This window comes from Physeter macrocephalus, chromosome 7, assembly GCF_002837175.3.
Source record: "Physeter macrocephalus isolate SW-GA chromosome 7, ASM283717v5, whole genome shotgun sequence".
In the NCBI taxonomy this organism is placed as follows: domain Eukaryota; kingdom Metazoa; phylum Chordata; class Mammalia; order Artiodactyla; family Physeteridae; genus Physeter; species Physeter macrocephalus.
In genome coordinates, this window is record NC_041220.1 from 15204174 (window position 1) to 15229122 (window position 24949).

Sequence of the window (24949 nt, forward strand, 5' to 3'; positions counted from 1 at the left end):
AGATCCCACATGCCACGGAGCGGCTGGGCCCGTGAGCCATGGCCGCTGGGCCTGCGCGTCCGGAGCCTGTGCTCCACAACGAGAGAGGCCACAGCAGAGGGAGGCCCGCATACCACAAAAAAAAAAAAAAAAAAAAGGTGAGGAACATTAGCCTTCGAAGGAGAGGAGTGGGCCACTTTTACAGGCCCAAAGGGTTCAGCAGGATCTGAAATTTCAAAGGTCTTGAGTGCACTGGCTGAGACGTTCCTATCCCAAGTCTCATGCTTCCCAGTCAGGGCACTGTAATCAAGCTCACTTGTCAGGTCTGAGAATGCAGACTTCTGGATTTCACTCTTTCTAACTAAGTTTGAAGCCTGGACCTCAGCTTCTTCTGTCCCTTCAGCTGCAGGAGATGAACTGCTTCATATGCTGCCAGGGAAGCTCTCCTACTCACACTTTTAAAGTTGGTGATTAAACACCATTGTCTTCCTTGTCTTTTGTAATGCGTCAGTCACACCCAGCAACGGCCATCTAATTCCGTGGTCATTAAACCACTATTTCCCCCATACTTCTCAAATGCCTGAGATCACAGCTTCCTTCAGTGCATTCCTTTCCACTGGCCTCCTAGATTCCTTCACTGCCGGTGAACGATTGCATTGCTCCAGTAGGCCAGGGGCTTTCGTTATTTCACCTCTGATTCCCCTCCACAGCTCCATTATAGAATTGTTCCTAGGACACTTCCGGTTTTAAGCCCTAGGTTGGATTTCCTGGAAACAGATTCTGAGAGAGAGGTTTGCAAGTAGCGGGTTTGATGGGGAGTGTTTCTGGAGTAGCCCCTGTCTCATCGTGCAGAAAGCTTGATTAGAGTGAGAAATCAGTTGCAGCAGAGGCCCTAGCTGATCCCACAGGGAGCTCTGCAAGTGGAATGCTCCTTCAGAATGGTCCCAAATTGAAGCCAGGGGCCCTGGGGGACTTTGAAATACCACATTAACCAGTGATTAAGTGCAGGCAATCCCTGAGGATGGGACATGGCCTTGGGTAGAGGTAGATACCTCTGGCCAAAAGTAATTCCCAGAGAGGGATGCAGCTGTGACTCAGAAACCAAATTATGATTACATTATTAACGCTGAATTGGAGGAGGGAAGGGGTAGGTGCCTTGGTCCTAAGGGGGTGATCTGGATGGTGCACCTCAGTATCACTACCGTTCAGAATCATGATTTCAGAGGTACACTAGGAGGGGGAAGGGACAGAAGGATCTCAAGGAGGGAAAGGCGAACAGATGCATGTCCCTCCCTGCCCCCCTTTTCATTGCCATTTTCTAATTCAACCAAGATGTAGTGGAAAGAGCATTAGCTTTGGAGTCGGACCAGTTTTCAGATTACAGTCTGACCCTTGCTAGCTGAGTGACCCTAGACAAGGGATTTAAACTTATACTTCCGTTTTTTCATCTGTGAAACGAGGCTAAGAATACTTTCACGTGGGGCTATCATAAAGATTAATTAAGAGTGAACATTTATCGAGTTCTTAGTATATACTGGGTGCTCTTCTTAGTGTTTCACATGTACAAATTCATTTGCATGTACTAACCCAGCCCGGGAGGGATGATTACTAGTCATTTCGCAGATGAATCAACTGAAGCGCAAAGGTGTTCAATACCTTTGCCCAAGATTTCAAAACCAGCAAGTGACAGAGTGGGAGATTTGAAAGCCCGTCGTCGACTTCGTAGATGTGACTTTTAACTATCATCCTGTACTGCCTTGCTTTCTTTAAGTAAAATATTTTATTAAAAGAACCCATGGGTGTAGAGTGCCTGTCACAATGTAAGCACTCAATAAATGTTAATTTCCTTCCAGTTTCCTCTTGGATGGGTTTCTGGAATCCTCTTGTCTAGATTGCTATTCTGGCCCTGTTCTCTCAGGCCTCATGTGATAAGCTCTAGTCTCAAGTGCTCATGATAACACTGTGTTTTATTCTGCAGTGCGTTCATATATTGCGTGTGTTATTGCAAAATAGATGCTCAAAAACATTTGTTAAATAAATGAAAGAATAAACGGTGCTGGATATTTTAAAAGATAGTCTCTAGAAATATCGTAACATAACTGGTGGTGGTTCCACTACTATATAGCTTTGTCAAAACTTATTGCATTATACACTTAAATGGGTAAATTGCATTATATGTAAATTATGCTTCAATAAAGCAGATTGAAAAATAGTTTCGATTCTTAGTAAAATGAAAAAGAAGCTCCCAGTAATACATTTAATCACTATGGGATACTGAGAAGACTTTTCTATCACTAGAAAGGGAATCTAGTACAATTAGGTCATCCATTGCAGAAAGATTAAGTTTCTAGTTCAACCAAGATAATGTAACAACTTGGCTCAACATTTCTTTAATTGATGTACTCTTTCCTCTCTGCTGCTCCTTTTATTCTGAGAATACTTCAAGCAAATTTTAATTTTAAACATGACTTACTGAATTTTCTAGGAAATTGGACCTCAATGGCACTGTCATATTGGCCATATCCATAAAGCACAATGGCCAGGAAAGAGCATATTGTTTTACCGTCCCAAATAGTCACATATAGTAACCTCAATCAGCCATGTTAACGTGGACAGAAATTCCACATTAATGATATGAAGTCTGGAGTAAGAAGATGCCTTCAGATGCTATTTTTAATTTTCTGAGGGTTGGGGGTGAAATGATTTCAGTAAGCATGTTTATATGTCATTTTCTTAAGTTGTCAAACCTTAAAAATGTATGGCTACAAAAAATATCGCGTATAATCACGTCATTGTAAATACAAAAAGATATGTTGTTAAAATAATCAGATACAAGAATAAATCTTGACAGTTTTTATTTGCAAGAGCTACTTGCTTTTCTAGAGTATTAATTCCTTCTGATATTTCTTCTCATGCTAATAAGAAGATAAACTGCTGTATTGGGTCTTTCAAAAAACTGTAGAGTTATAACTTTCTTAAAATTGAGGGCAAAAAATTTATCACGGTGTACTGAATTCCTGGTTTTTTGGTGCTCCCATATTTTTGTTTTGTTTTAAAGCAGCAGAACTATATAGTTTTCATCTTTGTTGTCCTAGCCTTATTATAGTGCTAACCATCAGTTAATGCCTGTTCACTAACTGAAGGTGAGCAAAATAGGCTGTCGGGTATTATTTTAAGAATAGCCATTAGGGGACTTCCCTGGTGGCGCAGTGGTTAAGAAGCCGCCTGCCAATGCAGGGGACGTGGGTTCGATCCCTGGATCCAGGAAGAATCCTACATGCCGTGGAGCAACTAAGCCCGTGTGCCACAACTACTGAGCCTGAGCTCTAGAGCCTGTGAGCCACAACTGCTGAGCCTATGTGTCACAACTACTGAAGCCCATGTGCCTAGAGCCCGTGCTCCGCAACAAGAGAAGCCACCGCAGTGAGAAGCCCGTGCACCACAACAAAGAGTAGCCCCCACTCGCTGCAACTAGAGAAAGTCTGCACGCAGCCACAAAGACCCAACGCAGTCGAAAAAAAAATTATAAAAAATAATTATAAAACTATTTAAAAAAAGAATAGCCATTTGGCACACTGAAGACCACATAGTCACCTCTTCCCAGTGGAGAAGCAAGGTTATTGCTGAAAGAGGCTTTAGAAATCTCAGATAAGTATAGTTAATTGAAAACAAAACTGAGGTCGAGAGAGATGGTGGTGATTTGTTCAAGGTTATCTAGCAGAACCAGAAGATCTAGAATTTAGGACTTCTGTATTCTAGCTCATTTATCTTTCAAATACCTGATAGTGGCCCTGTGGATTCTTGCTATCATCACATAAACATTCACTCATTCAATAGTAAACGAATACTTATTACACTTCCACTGTATGTCAGGTACTATCTTAAACATTCGAGATAAAATGGTAAAACTTAAAGTTGAGTAGGAGAAGCAAATATGAATATGTAAACAATCAGTTACTAAATATCACTTTATCGTAAAAATAATTACTGTAGCAAACTTTTTTTTATTACTTATTCAGTTAATTACTACACATTCCAGACACTATGCTAATGCTCATAGAACCTCATTTAGTCCTCACTAGAACTCTCTAAGTAGGTACTATTTATCCCTATGTGAAGGGTGAGAGAGGGAAGCTCCCTGAGGATCGGTAAATTGCCAGGGGCACTTAGCTTTTTCAGCGTCCTGCCCAGGGGGTACAGCCAGGCCCCTGGGCCAGCACTGGGAACCTGCATGGAGAAGAGGGCAGCTGTCTGCGCCTCCAGAGAGCGAATATTCACTTAAGCCACCCACTGTCCTCTGCCTTCAATCCAGACACCCTGTGCTTTTGCCCTTTCCACAGAGAAAACTTCAGTTTTTGTTTTTGGTTTCGTGTTTTTTTGTTTGTTTTGCAAGGGTGGGGAAAGAACAGTCACCTAGTTAAGTGGTACAGTATAAGGGATAGAAACTGGGAATCAGGCTACTTTTTTTTAAAGATATTTTTCATGTGGACCATTTTTAAAGTCTTTATTGAATTTGCTTCTGTTTTATGTTTTGGTTTTTTGGCTACAAGTCATGTGGGATCTTAGCCCTCCGACCAGGGATCAGACCCGCACCCCCTGCATAGGAAGGCGAAGTCTTAACCACTGGACCACCAGGGAAGTCCCAGGCTGCTTCTTAAACTGACTTTGAACCAATCTCCCTTACTGAGGCCCTCCTCCCTTCACCCCTGCTGCAGATAATAATACACATATGACAAATTGTGATCATTACATTTAAGGATTTGGGTATGTCTAATTACTTTTTGATTAATTATTAGAAATTAATAATACAACATTTGTGATATTAGCAGAAATAGAATTACTGTGCTAAAAGGGCATGACAATTTTCAAGATTATTGGTATGGTTTGCACTTTTGTATTATAAATTTTATTTATTTATTTTTGGCTGCTTTGGGTCTTCGTTGCTGTGCGTGGGTTTTCTCTAGTTGCGGCGAGTGGGGGATACTCTTCTTTGCGGTGCACGGGCTTCTCATTGTGGTGGCTTCTCTTGTTGCGGAGCATGGGCTGTAGACAGGCGGGCGGGCTCCGTAGTTGGGTCTCTCAGGCTCAGTAGTTGTGGCGCACAGGCTTAGCTGCTCCACGGCCTGTGGGATCTTCCCGGATCCAGGGACTGAACCCGTGTCCCCTGCATTGGCAGACGGATTCTTAACCACTGCGCCACCAGGGAAGTCCTATATTTTCTTTAAGATATTATTACCTATCCTGAAAATAATCTCCCCTTTGTCTTTTCTTTACATTTAAGTTTTAATCTAGCTAGATTTTTGTGATTTAGTCAATTTCTTATTTCTTTCTTTATCTCACTACTCTTCCACACCTGTCTCTTTCTTCCTACTTTCTCTCTCCTCTCTCCCTGTCTCTTTCCTCCTTTTTTTCTTTTCATATGTCTAACCTATGGTCTTGACAGCATTTACTATGAAGTCTGTCTTTTGCCCACTGTTCTCAATGCAAGTTCTATTTAAAATCAAGTTTCCACACTTGTATAAGTTTATTTCTTGATACTTTCATTTCTGTTCCATAGGTTACTTTGTCCACATTTGCACGAATACCAGACTGCGTTAGTTCCTATATCTCTATATTAGTATTAATTACCTAGTAGAACAACCTCCACTCCTCAACTTGTTCTTTCTTCTTTATAGCGACTTGGCTCTTTTCACCTCCATGTAAATTTAGAAATGGCATGTCAAGTTCATGAACCCTCATGATATTTTGAGTGTTGGTTAGGTTTGTGTTTAATCTAGAGGTTGGTTTGGGAGAAATGAACATCTTTATGATTGTGAAGCAATCTATGATCATGGTATTTTTCTGTCTTCCTTAATATCATACCAGAAAACTCTATAGTGTTCTTTGTAAAGACCTCTTAAGGATTTATTTCTAGGTACTTTATATTTTTTGATGGTATTTTAAGTGGCATCTTTAAAAAATTACATTTCTATTTGTTTCCCAGCATATAGGCATATACTTGACTTTTATCTATTTCGTATCTACCAGTCTTACTAATCTATGACTTCTAATAATTAATCTGAAGATTCTTTTGTGGGGTTTTTTTTTTTTTTTTGCTGTATGCAGGCCTCTCACTGTTGTGGCCTCTCCCCTTGCGGAGCACAGGCTCCGGACGCGCAGGCTCAGCGGCCATGGCTCACGGGCCCAGCTGCTCCGCGGCACGTGGGATCCTCCCGGACCGGGGCACGAACCCGTGTCCCCTGCATCGGCAGGCGGACTCTCAACCACTGTGCCACCAGGGAAGCCCTCTTTTGTATTTTTTTTAATGTAGGCAATGATAGCATCTGTGAATAGCTGTACATTCCCTCCTTTCTAATTCTTATCCTTTTACTTTTTTTCTGTTCCCTTATTCTGCTGGCTTGGACTCTTCTGAGTATGTAAAAAAATTTTTTTAAATTAAAAAATTTTACCTTTCATATCAATATCTAAAATTTAGGGTATGGTTACATGAAATCACTGAACTGACTACCATCTGATTGATTCAGAATTACCTGTCATATTAATTTGCATGTCCCTATCTATAGAGGACATGGTCAACCATTTCAGACATAGCTCACAAAACCACATTAAGTCCTTACCTTTTCCAAATCTAGGAAACTGTATAATTCGTTAACGGTTGGCTTCCCTAACAAACCTTAAGATGCAGAAGGAACAGGGATTCTCTTCTGTTCATCATTGTTTTTCTCCAGAATCAAGCATATTTCTGGCACATAATGAGCCTCTAATAAATATTCATTACGTAGAGATAACATATGCAAGCAGCCATTCTGAGGCGGATAATTAGGCTTTGGGCTTCATGGCCTACATGAAGGCCGTAGATTTATTCCACACTGGCTTTACTCATGCTGCTCAAAATGATGCTCCTGGACCAGCAGGATCACCATCATCTTGGAGTTTGTTAGAAGTACAGAACCTCAAACCCTATCCCAAATCTACTGAATGTGCATTTTAACAGGATCCCCAGGCAATTTGTAGGCCGTTAGTGTGGGAAGACTTGATCTACATGATGCCTGCTGGATTAACTGATCTAGGATCCTTTCAGAAGTTTAATCCTTTTAGATTTAGGCTGTGCCTGACTCTTTCTTAAGAAGGTCTGAAAATCCTCCTGTATCCAGTTACTCTGCTTTCTCTCATGCGTGCTGGACGTCCTTGGAATTAAGTTAAAGCTGTTGTTTTCCTGCTCAAAGGACAAGGATTTCCTTTGGGAGCACAGTCAATCCAGGACAGAGATGATCTTTCCAGATAGGCTGAAAACTTCCTCTTTCTTTATTCACCAAGAAAATGCTGGGAATATTTGGGAGATAGCGTGTTCAAACCCATCGTGGTCTGTGTGATACCAACACTTGGAAATGCATTCATGTTTGCAGTAAGTGGTAGAATGTTGGCAGTCTTTTCTGTGTGCTTGAAAATAATGTGTCTGTTACATTTGTTGAGTGCAGAGTTCTCTCTCTGTTTATTAGATCATGCTTTCAAGCTGTCACACACACATTCCAGGCAGTAATGAGGAGGAAGGCAAAAAAATGGGCTTCTCCAAACTTAGCTACTTTTAAGAAGTCTTTCTAGGCGCCTTACACAACACTTTCATGTATATCGTAAGGAGGAGTAATTAGTCATGTACGTACATAGCTGTGTGGGAGGCTGGAAAATATAGGATTTATTCTGGGTGGCAGTATGCCCGGTTAGCAACTGGGGTTTGGTTTCCAAGGAAGAAAGGGAGAATAGATATTTGTAGGCAAGTAATAGTACTTGCTATATGTAGGACAGAAATTCCCTCATCTCATTAACATAACATTTACATTTCTGTTTCTTGCTAGTCGAAACCTGACTCTTCTAGAAGACACTGCTTCCCCAACAGTCCTCTCCTATAAATGCTACTTTCCCTCCCAAATACCACCCACCAAGGGAGTGGAGGTGTGACCTGAATTGCTCTCATTTCCCTAAACTATGTCAAGACCACTCATTAATCCTTTTTGTTCCCGAGACCCCTTATCACTTGAGCCGTGGGCTGTTCAGCTACATCCTATTTCCTTTCTGTCGCTGTCAATCGTCAGTTTCCCAATCATTGCCCTTAATTCACTCAAGAGTTGAGTTTCTGGGTCTTCTCTCTACTCCCATCCTGAGCCATCATCCCTTTTGACTTAATGTTCACAATGAGCAGAGTAGTTTTTAAAGGGATCCTGGGTTCCTTTGAGACCTTTCCGGGGGGTCTGTGAAGGCAAAATTATTTTTATAATAATTCTAAGATGCCGTTCCTCTTTTCACTATCATTCTCTCGCAAGGGCACAGTAGAGCTTTCCAGAGGCTACGTGAGGTGTGATATTGCAACAGATTGAATATAGAAGCAGATATGAGACTCCAGCTGTCTCCTATTAAGCCAGTCATTAGAAACTCATAAAAAGCAAAAGTGTTACTTTTATCTCTAATTTTTTGCTTTAAAAATTATTTTTCATAAATATGTTAACATGTAATGGTTTATTATTTTGAAAATAATTAAAATATAATTTTTAATTTAAAAGTTGTGTTTAAATTTCTCACGCTGTAAATATACATGAACAAAATATTTTTAGGGTCCTCAAAGTTTAAGAGTGTAAAGGTTTCATGAGACCAAAAAGTGCTGACATAGAGCAAAAAAAAAAAAAAAAAAAAAATTGCAGTATCTCAGCCTCTGAGTTTCCTTGCCTTTATTGAAAGCACATCTACCTCGTAAGTATAATGGAAGAACAAGGGGCAACAATTCATGTCTGATCTCCACGTTCAACTGTCCAGCACAAAAAACCTGCTTCTTACTGTCTCCAATTAGATGTCTCAGGGGCACCTCAGGCTCATCATGTCAAAGCTAAATTCCATCGATTCCTCACCAAACAAGTTCTTCTTCCACTTTTACTGTTTCAGAACAATGGCACCATGGTCCACCCAATGCCTTAAACTAGAAGCCGAAAGTAATCTTTCATGTCGCTTTCCTCCATTCTCATATTTAATAATTTACCAAGTTATGTCATTTCAACTATCTTTCTGTGTGTGTTCATCTTTATCTTTAAATTTTTTATTTTATTTGAAATATATTTGACATATGGTGTAAGTTTAAGGTGTATAGCATGCTGATTTGATATATATTGCCTTATGGTTGCCCTTGTGGCAATTAGCTAACACCTCTATCACGTACATAATTATCATTTATTTTCGTGGTGGGAATAATTAAAATCTAGTCTTTAGCAAGTTTGATGTTTATAATACAATATTGTTGTCTAGAGTCACCATGCTGTGCATTAGATTTCCAGGACTTATTTATCTACTGGTTGCACATTTGTATCCTTACATAATCTCTCTATTTCCCCACGTACCCACCCCCACCAGCTCCATTTTACTCTTTTCATGAGTGTAGCTTTTTTAGATTTTATATATAAGTGATATCATACAGTGGATATCTTGCCATATGTGACAACATGGATGGACCTTGGGCCATTATGCTAATAAGTCAGACAGAGCAAGACACTTCTAGTTTCTTAATGGCTCTTGAATCTGACCACTGATCTCCAATCCCAGTGTCATTACCTTAGGTAAGATCACCAACATCTCAAATTCGGACTGCTTTGACAGACTTCAAAGTGTCTCTTTGTCCCCTCTCAAATCTGTCTGCCACATCTCACTCAGGTTCTTGCTCTGAAATAATTCTGGTCATGTCACTTCCTCATCAGAAATCTTTTATTGACTTCCCACTCACCTCAAGGTAAAATATAAACTCCTTAAGATAACTATCATTTAGTGAGCATTCATTATTTCTTCAAGACAACCCCATAAACTGGATATTATTATAACCATTTATCATCCCCTTTTAAGATAAAGAAACTGAGGCATAGAGAGGTTATATATTATAACCGTTATCATCCCCTTTTAAGATAAAGAAACTGAGGCATAGAGAGGTTATATAGTATGTCCAATGTATCAGTCAGTGAAATAGATCCACTATGAGTTAGGGGATAAGAGATTTATATATAGTATGAATGTATGTAGTATGACGAGATGTTGGAGAGGAAGGTCTTACAGGAGAAGCTGTAAGATCAGAGGGGTTACCAGCTAGTCAGTAAGAAAAGCCTAGCACGTCCAGCCACTGAAGTGGAACTGTGAGGGTGCTAGTGGGTGAGTCATTGGGAGCTGTAGCCTCTGTGTGTCTACAGTCAAGCATCCGGTGATGATCCTAAGGCTGCTCCTGGTCAGAGGAGCGAGTTGAGAAGAAGAGCTGGAAGGGCTGGAACAGAGGCGAGTGAGGACAGGCTGGAACCCTCTAGGCTCCTCTGGGTCTGTCTATACCTCCAACCATGAGCGCCTTCAGAAGGTGATGGCTGCTGCTTCACGTCCATCTGCTAAATCTTGCACAAGTTCCTTATCTGGTCGATAATAACAGAACTATCCAGGGAGAGGGAATATGAAATATGATTCTCAAGTTAACCATGTTGATGACGGAATGATTCAGCACACCTAAAATCACCAAGACATAGTTCGTGAATGTTTGAACCAGGGTCTGAACCCAAGCAGCCTGCCTCAGCTTCTGTAATGGTCCACCTTACTGTGGACTTCATGACCTTGCTCCCGGTTACTTTGCTTACTTGTGCTTTCACAGATGCCTGTTTTACATCCTCGACTTCAGCCATACTGAATAACTTCTAGTTCCCCTGACTGTGGGATGATTTCTGACTTTTGGCCCATGCACCAGAACACTCTGCTTTTCCTCGGCCTTTGTCTGGCCAAGTGTTATTTTCCTTTGGGGTCTCAGCTAAGCCGTCACTGCCTCTAGAAAGCCTTCCTGATCCCCTAAAGACTGGCCTAAGTATTCCCTACGTGATAGGATCTAATGCTTGATGTTATCTTAGGACTCTTAACACTTACCCTCTACCAGGGCAGAGACCTGTGTGTCTTGCTCACAGCTGTATACCTAACACCCAGCACGGTGGCTTATAAACCATGATTAAATAGCCCCACTGTTTAGTAACTTCTTATTTACTAAATTCCCTCCCTGGACTATAAACTCAATGGAGATGGGTTTTTGTCTTGCCTAATGTATCCTCAGCATACAGCATAATGTCTATTTGTATAATATATGTCGAATTAATGAGGCCAAAAATAACTGTGAAAGCATACCATTTAGATAATCAGTTGAATATGTTCTCTACATGGTAAATTAGGTAGACAAAGACTTTGTGAGAATTAACTTGGAATTGAATATTCTTTAGCTTAGATGATTAGACTCTTTAATCACTCTGTTCATCTTTTCAGGTACAGTTACTAAGGTAAATTTATACTATGAAATTCTAGGTTATTCTCTTTTGGGTTTTAGTGACACCACAGTAAAACTGACTTCTTAAAAAGATCCAGAGTTAGCCAACAGTAAGGTTGTGAATACATTGTTGTTAATAGAGAATAAGAAAAACACTCTGACTTCTTTGAACATTTTGCTGATTATCCTGTTAGACTTGATTACCAGGAGAGTGCATCTAACAGTTGTGCTTGCTCATGAATTCTGATAAAGTCCAGGGAATGAAGTAATTATGGTGCTTCTTTAGAAGGAGGCTGCCATCCAGATGTAGGACATAGAAGGGCAGAGTTACTAATGTGTTTTCTATGAAAATACACTGGCTTCAATAGGAAAACCAAAGTGAAAGAATATGCTGCACATTAAAGTGAATCCTAAATCTTATAAATCCCTCTATAAGAAAAAAACACAGAGGAGGAAATTACGTGAACTATAATATGACCTAGGAGAAGGTATGCAATGTATACTTAGTGGCTGTAGTGGTATGCCACAGGTGAAGGATATGAACATTTTTTTTAGAGGTAAAATCAATACCATCAGCTGCCTAAGCCAAACATTCGGAGCAGATAAGACTTTGAGAGATAAAGGAGAAAGTTTTAGATAAATAATTAGCATATCATAAAGTTCTACTTTTAACAAATGTTAATCAATGCAACTAAAAGTGTTAATTAGCAAGTTTAAGAATCTGGGTTCTGTTGATATTCTCTTATGAAGGACAATTATTTGTTAGCATATGATTTATTCCTTGATGAATGTCAACAAACTCAAGTGTAAGCTGAGTCTGGGTGAAAGATGAGATATTTACAATACGCACACAATTGTGGAAATTCAAATGTAGAACTTTTTGTTTAAACAAATGATTATGGTTAAAGTAGAAGTGCAAACAGGGCCATAATTCATGACAAGTCAATACTTTTTCCTGCTGCAGTCACAAGTTTTTCACCTTCTCAGTAACCACCCATAGGACTGCAACAAAATACACCATGACTAAAGGATTTGGTAAGACCTGCTTTACAAGAAAATAAAAACAGAAACAGAAAAGGCATTAAGAAAAAGTCTTGTGAATTGCTGTTTAATGAATTCCCTGTACTTATAGGACTAACTACAAAGCTAGGCTATGGGAAATTCAACTGTCTGAATCTTCTTTTGTTTCCAAATCTGTTACATTTTTGACACATTCTAGGTACGCATTATGTAAGTTAGACCCCAGACCTAAATGATTTCCTGGGAGTCAGTTTTAAAGAAATGGAAATCTTGGTAGCAGGGCTTCCCATCTGTTACTGTATCAAGACCTATATTATATGTTAGGAATATGTGGAATACAGTCCAGCCTGGTCATGGTTATATAGAAATGAATGCTGCTTCTTAATAACATAGTAAAGTCCAGGAATCTTCAATTCAGTTGTCTGTTATCTCATAAGTATACTGAAATAATGCCTTCAAACTGTTTTTTATTAATTGGGAAGTAAAGTGACAAAATAGAATGGTAAGGAATTCTGAGGTTAATGTCTTTTTGGCATAATAGGTAGTAAAGCTTATAGGTAATTGGATTTCTAACCTTGCATCTCCCCGCGAGCATCACACACGCACACTGTTCTCTCACACTCCCATGGCGATGTCATCCTCGCGTGTGACGGTCATTAAAACAACAATAAACAATAACATCCACAGATAATATCTTGGTTAATACCTTGGCTACCTCTATATGAATTTTATGTATATTATACACTTATCTGCCCTCAGAACAATGTGTACTAAACACAAAATTGTGGAGTTGCTAAATGTAAAAATATGCATATCAGTAATTTTGAGATTACGGTGAGTTGCAGATACAGTAATAATTCACGTGAAACGTTCTGTTGAATGATTTGGAAGTCATTAAAAGCCCTTGCAATCATTAACTTTTTGGTTAATCGCCTCGATTGCTTTCTCTTCAATTTTTTTTTTCAATCTTTCTCAATTGCTATTCTCTTCCCAAGTACAGTGACTTGGGCAGCATAATGTGGCAGCTTTGTTAGTGAGTAGCCTTTCTCCAAGTGCATTTCTCACTGCTCAAGGAACATTCTTCATGCTTGTTCAGTGTCTCGTGGCTTGTTCACACCACTCAAACTACTGTCTCTGATTTCTGTATAACGTGAACAGTAGACTATTGTCACCCGTTGTACCAGGCTTCTTGTCAGCTTTGAGACCTCTCTCTCTCTTACAGAGCTAATACTTGAAGTCTGAAGGAAGATATGTCCTTATTTCAGAACTCATATTATACTGTCATTATGGCTTAACTTTATTAATTTTTTCATTCTGACACATATCTCCAACACATATAGGTCAGAAAAATTAGTATGATGCCAAATTGGGACTAGAATTATGTAATTTATCTACCTATTCATTAATGTGTATTAATGTTGATTAATATGCTACAGAATATGCTAAATGCTGGGGACACAAAAATGCAAAGATACAGTCCTGACCTCAAGAAATTTAGCAACTAGTAGAGGAAGAAGATGAAATAAAACTTAAAATTAAATATAATTTCAGTTAAAACCTTTAACAAAATGAAAGGGGGATCTTAAGTTAAAATATTTCCTCATTTCTCTATTAATGTTGGAATTTTAATCAAGGATAAAAATGATATCTTTAACATCAAATGATATAAGTACTGTGTTGTCTGCATGATAGTTTTTCATAAACATTTCATGGTCTGCGATACCACGTCCATAGGTAACAGCAGAGAAGTAACTTTAAGACAGTGAAACAGATGGTAAAATATCTGCAGTCATTAACTGTTTGCCTCTTTCTGCTTCCTAATAGAACAACATTCTAAAGTTAAGTCCATGGTTCTAGAAAGATCTATTACTAACAGCAAAAAGAACTAAACAATAGATTCAGTTAGAAGTATTATCTTTTACGGTATGGTACTGGCACAAAAACAGAAATATAGATCAAAGGTACAGGATAGAATGCCCTGAGATAAACCCACACACATGTTGGCACCTAATTTATGACAAAGGAGGCAAGAACATACAATGGATAAAAGACAGCCCTCAGAATGGGAGAAAATATTTGCAAATGAAGCAACAGACAAAGGATTAATCTCCAAAATATACAAACAGCTCATGGAGCTCAATATCAAAAAACCAAACAATCCAGTTAAAAAATGGGCAGAAGACCTAAAGAGACATTTCACCAAGGAGGACATCCAGATGGCCAAGAGGCACGTGAAAAGCTGCTCAGCATCACTGATTATTGGAGAAATGCACATCTAAACTACAATGAGCTATCACCTCGCGCCTGTCAGAATAGCCATTATCAAAAAAGCTAGAAACGATAAATGCTGGAAAGGGTGTGGTGAAAAGGAAACCCTCCTACCCTGTTGGTGGGAATGTAAATTGATACAACAACTATGGAAAACAGTATGGAGGTTCTTTAAAAAACTAAAAATAGAACTACCCTAGGACCCAGCAATCCCACTCCTGGGCATATACCCTGAGAAAACCATAATTCAAAAAGAGTCATGTACCACAATGTTCATTGCAGCTCTATTTTATAGCCAGGACATGCAAGTGACCTAACTGTCCATCGACAGATGAATGGATAAAGAAGATGTGGTACATATATACAATGGAATATTACTCAGCCACGAAAAGAAACGAAATTGAGTTATTTGTAGTGAGGTGGATGGACCTAGAGTCTGTCATACAGAGTGAAGTAAGAAAGAGAAAAACAAATACCATATGCTAACACATATATATGGAATCTAAAAAAAAAAAAATAAGGGACTGATCAACCTAGTTGCAGGGCAGGAATAAAGAGGTAGACATAGAGAATGGACTTGATGACATAGGGTAGAAGGGTGAAGCTGGGGTGAAGTGAGAGTAGCACTGACATATACACACTACCGAATGTAAAATAGTTGGCTGGTGGGAAGCTGCTGCATAGCACAGGGAGATCAGCTCGGTGCTCTGTGACCACCTAGAGGGGTGGGATAGGGAGGGTGGGAGGGAGACTCAAGAGGGAGGGGATATGGGGACATGTGTATGCATATGGCTGATTCACTTTGTTGTAAAACAGAAACTAACACAGTATTATGAAGCAATTATACTCCAATAAAAAGCTATTAAAAAATAAAAAATAAAAATAAAGCTCCTAATCCTCATGGAGAAAAAATGTATTATAGTTTAGTCAATCCACGCATCAGCTTGCCCTTTTAACTTTAAGCGTGTGGCAGGATTCAGAAGATCTGGGGTAGGGGGTGTTCTGGTTAAGAATGTGAGCTCTTCATCCTAAAAAACCTGGCTTAAATATCCACTCCAAGGCGTACTAGCAAGTTAATTGCTGAAAACCTCACTTTCTTCATCTGTAAAATGATGGTATTAATAGTATCCATGATTAAATGAGGTAAAGTAAATGCTGTAGTACCTGGTACATAATTTAGGTACTATTATTTATACCATATTGTTACTGCTCTTGTTATTCCAGCTCACCCCTAAGTTTCAGTTTATTTGACCTATCATAGGAGTGTGTGTGTGAGAGAGGAATCAGTCTGTTCTTTTTCTTCCATAAGAGTGCTTGGTGCGTGAAACAGTAAACACTAGGAAATTGTACCTTGTCACGTTATGGTCATTCATTCCTCACATATTCAACAAACCCTGAATATGTGCCAGGTTACTAACTGCGTGTTTGTGTCCTGAAGGAGCTTTCGTTTGCATCAGAAAACATCTTGAAACACAGATATGAATGCTTTGAAAATCTGATAACATTCTCAGCAGTATGATGACTTGCTGACTGTTTTCTAACATTTAGAGATAATAGTTGTTATGGACTGAATGTCTGTGTCCTCCCAAAATTCAGATGTTGAATCCTAACCTTTAATGGTATTAAGAGACTGGGCCTTTGGGAGGTAATTAGGTCAGGAGAGTGAAGCCTTCATGAATGGGATTAGTGCCTTTATGAGGTGGATGAAGGGACAATTCTGCCATATAAGAGTACAATGAGAAGTCAGTTATCTGCGAACTGGAAGAGAGCCCTTACCAGATCTCAACCTTGCTAACACCATGGTCTCAGACTCCCAGCCTCCAGAACTGTGAGAAATAAATGTGCTGTTTAAGCCACTCAGTCTGTTGTATTTTTGTTTTAGCACCCTGACTGGGCTAAGATAATAGTCTTTGAATCCCTGACCAAGGAATGAAGAAATTTTGCCCCTGAGATGGTCACGCCCATGCCAGACTGAACTTCCACCCTCTGGGCTCTCCTCATCCCACACCCAACCCAAATTGCAGCTTGGTCTGCCCATTTTTTGTGCTAGGCCATTGCTTGACCTGACCTTACAGTTAATAAACTTGTGTGTTTTTTTCCTTCTCTTAAATTTTTCCTCTTTTTAATTTTTTTGTTTTTATAAATCCCTAACAAAACCCCATATATACTGCTGCCCGTACAACCCATGTGTGGGATGTTGATTGTTGTTTCAAAGTCCTTTGAGTGGCTGATACAGTTGGAAATCTACAGATGGTTCTAAAATCTGGCCTCATGAGTCTAACATAATCGTGAAGTTTTATAGTTTTGTCTTCTTTAACAGCAAAGATATATGGAACACCTATTATGTACTAGGCACTGTGCTCTGTGCTAAGAATATAAAGAGGTATAAAATATATGAGAGTGGTAATGCAAGTATGAGAAGATGTGACTAATATGCCTGGGGAAATGAAGACATGTTTTATGAAGGGAAAGATACTTGACTAAGGTCTAGAAGGTGAACCTCGGATGAGGAAGGGATAGTGGTCAGGGGCCGGATGGTATACTAGCCAGGAGAAATGGTGGGAGGTGTAAAGATATTTGGCAAGCAGTCCATGAGGCTGGCATGTTTGGCAGGAGATGGGGCTGGAATGGGATGCTGAGGTCAGGTTGTGATGAGCCCTAAAGGTCCTATTGGGATGCATGGACTTATTTTGTAGGCAAACGAGAACCCCACCATTTTTGTAAGCAGGTGAGTTATAATTAGATCTTCAGCATTTCATGTGTTCTGATTTACTATGTAAATATCTAGCTCAGCTTAATGAAGAGTGCTACTTGACAAAGTCACAAATCCTATCTGTGTGTTAAAACAGGATTCTGCCAGAAAGAAAAGAGATGCTTTAGAATGTAATTTCTTCACATTTCCTCCTTGATCTTTTGCTTCCTCATTCCTGCTATTTTTTTTTGTTACTTGGAGGACTTGTTTTCTCTTTGGTCCTTTCCTCCTTAGACTTCAGTTCTGTCATTTTTTTCCCCATTAATAGCGGTGTGAAACCTCCAGGCTTTGTTGAAGATTGCCAAGGAAGGCTGTGTGGCTTTATGTGCCCTGGAGATAATCAATCTAGGTATTTTATTTTGTGGTGTAGAAACCTGTATAGCTTTCAGTGCTCCAGTATGAATGTCTTCACAGTATGTCATTTCAAAGCATAGGATATTCTTATAATTAGGAATGGCAATAAGAACTTCCTAAAATGTCACCTTTTAGTTCATGCAGTTATATTCAATATTGTTCTGACATTAACGCAGTGTTAAGTTTTTATGAATTTATATAAGGCACAAAGCTCTGAATTTATGGAACGGAGGTTCAACTTCTTTTCTCCATTAGCTTAAAACAATTCTATTCACTGAAGAATATATGATGGAAAAAAACAGGTTTTTATTTAATGAGTTAAATCCCTTTCTTTTCAGGTAGTTTAATTGAAGATTTGCTCTTCATGTTTTTTTTTTTTTAATTACCTTTATTCAAGTCAATTTGTGTGTGTGTGTCTCTGTGTGTGTGTGTGTGTGTGTGGTACGCGGGCCTCTCACCGCTGTGGCCTCTCCCGTTGCGGAGCACAGGCTCCGCACGCGCAGGCTCATTGGCCACGGCTCACGGGCCCAGCCGCTCCGCGGCACGTGGGATCTTCCCGGACCGGGGCACGAACCCGCGTCCCCTGCATCGGCAGGCGGACTCGCAACCACTGCGCCACCAGGGAAGCCCTCTTCATGTTTTTGTTCCCTAGCTTTTCTTTTTTCTAGTACAGAAGGAAGTAATTGCTGTATATTTCTTCCTGAGATACACACTGTAAATATACTGTGAGTCAGGAAAACACTGAGAAGTTCCAAGGCTGGCAAATCACTTTAGAAGGAAAAAATCATCAGGAACATGAGACTCCAAAGAAACAGATGTAAGAATTTTTATAAGTTTCATTGCAGAATTTTTTCCTAATTTTCCAGTTTTAGGAATTATGTAGGTGTATGGGTCAGGGTAGTTCAGAAAAAAAAATGCTTGGGCTCTGGAAAGTCTAAAAAATTGAAATGAAATGACATTGTATTCAAATCTGATTTCAAAGGGATTAATTTACATCAGGCCCTGGATAATTTGGCAGCATAAAAATAGGTAGATATTATAACTGCTTTTATTAAGAAAAATTGGAACAATGTTGACAGCAAAAGAAAGTAAAATCACTTTAGCATTTCTACTTCAGATTTTTTTTCACGGCTTATTTCTCTTTCAATTGAGGAATTCTATTTTTCTTGAGCTTACATATTGGACAAAATTAATTTAGTTCTAGTTACAGAACTGGAATTTATTTTTTCCTTATGCAATCACAGCTGTTTTAAATAAAATCAAATAAAGAGAACAGCAGAAAATAGAGTAGAAGTTTCAGGATACAACTATGGAATCAATTTGTATATTTTAATTTTGAAATTATCACTGACATGCATCAGAGTGAGTTATCAACATATTCATTCATATTAATATTAAAGTTATTTAATATCCATTTTAATACTATGAACATTAATATTTATATGAATTATATATATCATATTTATGTTGTATTCGTGTTAATAGTTTAAATTATTCACCCTGTGTTAAATACAGACTCAGAAAGTATCAATAGAAAGGAGTCTTAGAGATTTTTGGTCTGCCCTCCCGCCCACTGTGGGAACCTCTTGCATAATATTCCATCTCTACCTCTGCTTGAATCCCTGAGATGGAAATCGCACCACCTTATGATGCAATCTGCTATACGATGTGAAAAATTCTGACTGCGCTCAACTCACTCATATCTAGCTAGCAAAAGTAGTTGTGTTTAAAAAAAAATATGGTTGTGCAGAGTGATAAAAGACAGGAAAGGGATCCTCAGGAAGTTTACAACTTGTCAGAGGGCCTAGTCAAAGGCATTATATACTGACCCAGAGAGGGACATTTCAAAAGCCACAGACCCTATTGCTTCCCATGTTTCTGGCATCACCAGCTTTTAACCCAGGTGCTAGCTTTCTAAGACACTTAGGAAACTGTTTAATAAAATATAAAGGACTCAAGTACTTTGTTTTTCCATACTTTCTAGGATCTGGCTCACATATTGTCTTTCATTCAAAATCTTTAGGTTTTTTTGCCTAGTGTCTGTTCATTGGATACTTAAAAATGTTCTCACTGCTGCAGAGTTGTTTAGTACACTGGATAAGCCTGAGGTGCTGTGGCCACACTGCCTGGGTTCATATCCTGCCTCTTGCACTTGGTAGCATGGCCTTGAGCATGTTATCTAACTTCTCTGTGCCTCAATTTCCTCACCTGTAAAATTGGGAAGAAAATAGTACCTACCTTGTTATGAGACCTCAATACGTTCATATGTATGAAGTACTTGGTAGTGTGCCTAGGACAGGGTAATTAATAAATTTGGCTTCTGCTATAGAAGTACACATTTTGCCAATACTTATACATTCTTATATTAACAAGCAAGGATTTTAATACCAGTTGAGAGGCTTAATCTCTTATTTTGTGTATGTAGGGTCAATGCATTAGCAGTGGGTTCTAATTTTTTTGTTTGTTTGTTTGTTTTTTGTTTTTTGCGGTACGCGGGCCTCTCGCTGTTGCGGCCTCTCCCGTTGCGGGGCACAGGCTCCGGACGCGCAGGCTCAGCGGCCATGGCTCACGGGCCCAGCCGCTCCGCGGCATGTGGGATCCTCCCGGACCGGGGCACGAACCTGCGTCCCCTGCATCGGCAGGCGGACTCTCAACCACTGCCGCAGGCTCAGCGGCCATGGCTCACGGGCCCAGCCGCTCCGCGGCACGTGGGATCCTCCCGGACCGGGGCACGAACCTGCGTCCCCTGCATCGGCAGGCGGATTCTCGACCACTGCGCCACCAGGGAAGCCCAGCAGTGGGTTCTAAGACAACCACGGCAGTATGAATTACGGGGGAAGAAAAAGATTTTTCTTCTGCTGAAATTTTTCTTTCACCTGATTCCTAAGATATCTCAAAAGATAGAATATTTTATGCCATATCTAGAGAGAAATAACTTAAAAGCACACACTCTAGAATGTTACTTACCACAGTATGCCTTGACTTATGATAAAATAGTAATGGTGGTCAGATCCTTTATAGTTTTGGAAGAGTGGGAGGTGGAAAAGGGAAAGATGTGGAGAGTAAGGAGAGCGATGAAGAGGAAACAGTTGCAGAAAGAGGAAGCTGAAAGCAGAGAAGCAGGCTCACCTAATCACTTTCTCAGGTCTGTCCTATTCAGCTGCATGTAAATTCCCCAAATAGTTTGAGTCCAGCAGAGCTGGGTAAATGTCTTCCTCACTGGGAAATAGGCCTGCGAATTCCATGAGAGCTCTGGCTTTTACTGCCTTGGTGTCCTCTCCTGAGATACTTGGAACTTTGAGATGATTTAACAACTGGACGAAAAGAGAAATTGTGCTTCTGCTCAGATTTGTCATCCACCAAACTGAGCCTTTCCCGCTTCTCCTCAATAGCTTCTCCCCCAGTGATCTCTACTGCCTTTAAAAGCACCACCATCCCGGGCTGTGAGGCCAAGGAACGTGCTTCTACAGCTCTATCTCAAGGACTTTCCAAGTCGGCTAGTGGTCTCGGTAGCCACGTCACTATCTTGGTTCAGGTCTTTACTCTTTACACGACAGACTTCTAGTTGGTTTTGTGCTTCCATTTCTCCCTCTCTAGGTACTTCTAAATGATCTTCTGAAAGTCCTAATCCACCATGTAATTCCTTGGGTTAAACATCTCCAGTGTTTCCTTATCACCTAGCCAGGAAACATTTATTTCATTGGCCTATCTGACAAGGTCATTCCTGAACACTGCTTAGCCTGACATTTATCTGCTGCACCTTCTCCTCATAACTTGGGCAGAAGCACTGAGCTACCAGCTGCTCCCTAAATGCACTATGCTTTTTTTATTTTGTTGCCGCTACTTGGAATGCTTATTCTCTTTCTAACGGCTCTTTGGTCTCTAAAGATCTTTCAGGACCCTGATAAATGGCACTATTCCATGCAGTTTTTCCTGCCATTCCCAGGCAGGATAGTTCCTTTTTCTGTGCTCCAGTAGATGTGCATTCATGTACTGATTACTGTATTCCTCCTATAATATTCTAATCTTTAAAAAATATATGTCTCTTAAGGGTTTCAAGAAGGGATGGACAGAATTTAAATCTGAAACACCAGTGCATGGCATGCCCATAGGTACTCAGTAAAAGTAGATTGTTGAATGGCTTATACCCCAGATTCCTCATCCCTGCCTACTGAAATGCTACCTTCTAAGGTGTACCTCAAAGAGTTTCCTTGACTTCCTCTCTGATTCTCTCACCCAGAGTGCTTTTTTTTTTTAATGAAAACCTATAGAAATTTCTTTATTCCTCTGATTTGGAATTTTAAAAATATCTCATTTAATCTCTGTCTTCCCTACCCAGAGATGCCTGTGCTCTCTGGATTAGTTTTATGTCCAGTAGATGCTTAGAAGGATATTTGCTGAGTAGAGGCAAGCCAATTCTTAGTACAGCTTCTGAAAAGATATGGGCAACCCACACACTCTGCTCCAAAACTTTTTTAATGTCTCAGTTATTTCACTGTAATTTGTGAGGACTGAAACTCTAAGAGGAGAAGATACATTTGTCAAATAAAAGTTACCAGGAATTCACACAGTAGAGGGGATCAATTCAATCAGCTTGATCTCCTCTTTAAACCTAGTTAATGTCAGAAGATGGAGATGATAGGAAAGTTGAGAACAATGAGGAAGGTAATTTAGGAGCGGAGAGAATTTGGTGGTAAGGGTAAAATGTGTGGATTCTACCTTGGGATTCTGGGGACAGTGAGATAATTGATTACTGGTACTAAGGATTAGAATGAAGGTTGAATAAGAGGGGTGAGAGGATGCCAATGACAAACGCTGCCTGTTTTGGGAAATTTCTAGTGTTACGTCAAATGGAACTTTCCTCTTGCAGTCTGGCACCAGAAACCAAAATGTAGGTTAGTCCTGATACTATCATGGTTCAGATAATATCATGATTTGTTATGGGGCAAATAGAGTTTTGTAGGGACCCTGACATGTCTTTGAGGAAAATGTGCCCACATTTCACAGACTCATCAATAAATGCCTGGAGCACCACCTGCTCCTAAGCGGGAGTTGCATAAAGTACATTTCTACACAATTGAATTTCTTATACGTTCAAACGATTGTATTTAATGTTTTACATAAAATCATTTAACAGGAATAATTTAAGAAAAGGGAGGAGTCGAAAGAAAATGGTAGGCTAAGAATTAGACAATAGAAAAAGATGTGAAAAAACTGGAAAACTGCATCAGACTGAAATTGTATTAAATTATTTGAATCACACACTTGGTGGTAACTAGAGAGGGTTTATCAATATATTTGGAAGATGGAAAAGTTTTACAAAAGGAGGAAATTAACTCTGGAGGATAGGCTGCTGAAAGACATTGGGAAGAAAAAAAAAAAGGAAGTTATTACATGTCTCCCTGGGAGATACAGTTGGCAAGATAGCTGATTTTAAAAAGTTAACTATTCTCCCCAAGTTTCCTGAAAGACTGTGGTCTAGCTTGATTTATATTTACCTCCACAGAAAACATTTCAACACTTAAAGATTTAGCAAGGAAACCACAAAGACAGTACATACTTTTTCAAAATAAACATGCTAATTGTAAAATTTCATCAAATACAAATGGGAGGTGTGTTTTTTTTTTTTTTTTGACAATTTCAAAATATTTGAAGAAAGGAAATATTTCTTTTCCCTAGGAGGCCCACCTGTGTTTCAGGGCTCCTCACTCCTCGTCCAGAACTGCAGGCATAATTTGGCATGTAAGTGTATTTTTTACGAGGCGCGTTAACGTCTTATCAACTTCTCAAAAGTGTCAGGGGCCCTGACGAGTTTCAGTCCACTGCACTAGATCATCTTTGGGAGCCCCTTCCGGCTCTCGAGGTACAGTAATCCCACGAATTTTTGTTCCTCAAGCCTAGTTCTTTGGGAAACCCCTTCTTATGCATGACCGAGAAAGCATCCGTGACGGAAATCGAGGTGAGGCTCTGAGAGGCAGACTGAGCTGGGAGGGTCCCCCTCGATGCAGGGGACGCAGGGCAGCGGAAGGGTGGGCGGCACCGGGCTCCCCGGGTCCGCTCACCCTTCCAAACACGGGCGGCGGCTCTGGGGCAGCTCCAAGCGCGTCGAGAAGTGTAATCCCTCCGCTAAGTACTTGGCTCTCAGGCTCCAATCACTAGTGGGAGCTGGAGAGGGCAAGTGAAAAAAAAAAAAAAAAAAATTCCAGAGGCAGCCGAGGAGCTAGAAGAAAAAAAAAAAGTCCCGAGGCGGCGGCGGCGGCGGCGGCGGCGGAGCAGCCACGGCGGCCAGAAGTCGACGGCGGGGCCGGACGCGGGGCGCGGAGCGCGGAGCGGGCGCGGGCCTGCGGGGCGCCGGGAGCGCGCGGGGTCCCGGGGCCGCGGCGCCGAGGACACCAGCGCCGGGGCGCAGAGGCGGGTAAGGCGCGCGGGCGCCGTGCCGGCGTGCGGGGGGCGGCCGAGCCGGCGGGGCGGGAGGGCGGAGGGCGGCGCGGGCCGGGCGGGCGTGCTGGCGGGAGGAGAGCGAGCCGCACGGCCGTGGGGCGGCGCCTGCCCGCGCTTTGTGCGCTGGCGGCTCTGCCGGGACCCCCGCACCTCGTGCCCGCGCCGCAGAGAAGCGGGGGGCAGAGGCGGCCGCGGGCGGGACACGTGCTCGGGAGTTGGGGAAGGAGGGACGCGGGGAGGGGGGAGTCGGGACCTGGGAGCAGGCGGAGGGCAGCCCCGGAGTCGGGGGGGAGCTTCGCGGGCCGACGCAGGACCCGCGGGCCCGCAGCTCCGTGCGGAGCCACCTGCCCCGGACGCCTCCCGAGACGCGGCGTCGCGGCGGGGCAAGTGCCGCAGCGGGCTGCTCGGACGCCTCGGACCCGGCTCGCCCCTGCCGGGACGCGGCGGCGCGGCGGGGCAAGTGCCGCAGCGGGCTGCTCGGGCGCCTCGGACCCGGCTCGACCCTGCCGCCAGCGCTTCGCTTCCTCAGTCTGTTGTTCTGTCTCTCTCTCACGTCCTCAGTGTTTCTCTGCCTTCTTCCTCCCATCCTCCCTTTATTTCTGTCTTTCTCCCTCCCCCTCCCCCCGTGTCTCTCTCTCTTCCCACCTCGTTCTCTGTCTCTTGTCTCTCCATGTGTCCCTCCCTCTCGGTCTCCTTGTCTTCCACCCTGAGAGCGCACGCTTTCGGTGTCTCTCTCATTTAGAGGCTGACTTTCTGCTCCTTGTCTCACTGTCTCCCGCTCTCTGCACCCATCAATCTACTCGTCCCCGTTTCTGGCGGGGCTC

The 24949-nt window shown here is 41.3% G+C and overlaps 1 protein-coding gene across 2 annotated transcripts in view; it reads left to right on the top strand.

Moving 5' to 3' along the window:
- The first annotated feature begins 24045 nt into the window (after nt 1-24045).
- The window catches only part of BMPR1B (bone morphogenetic protein receptor type 1B), a 454241-nt gene continuing 453337 nt past the window's right edge, over nt 24046-24949 (top strand). The window contains exon 1 of one of the 2 annotated variants that reach the window (XM_055085847.1): nt 24046-24099. The gene's annotated coding sequence lies outside the window, so the exon portion shown is untranslated. The remainder of the gene's footprint in view (nt 24100-24949) is intronic. The other variant, XM_028491661.2, reaches the window with a different exon arrangement.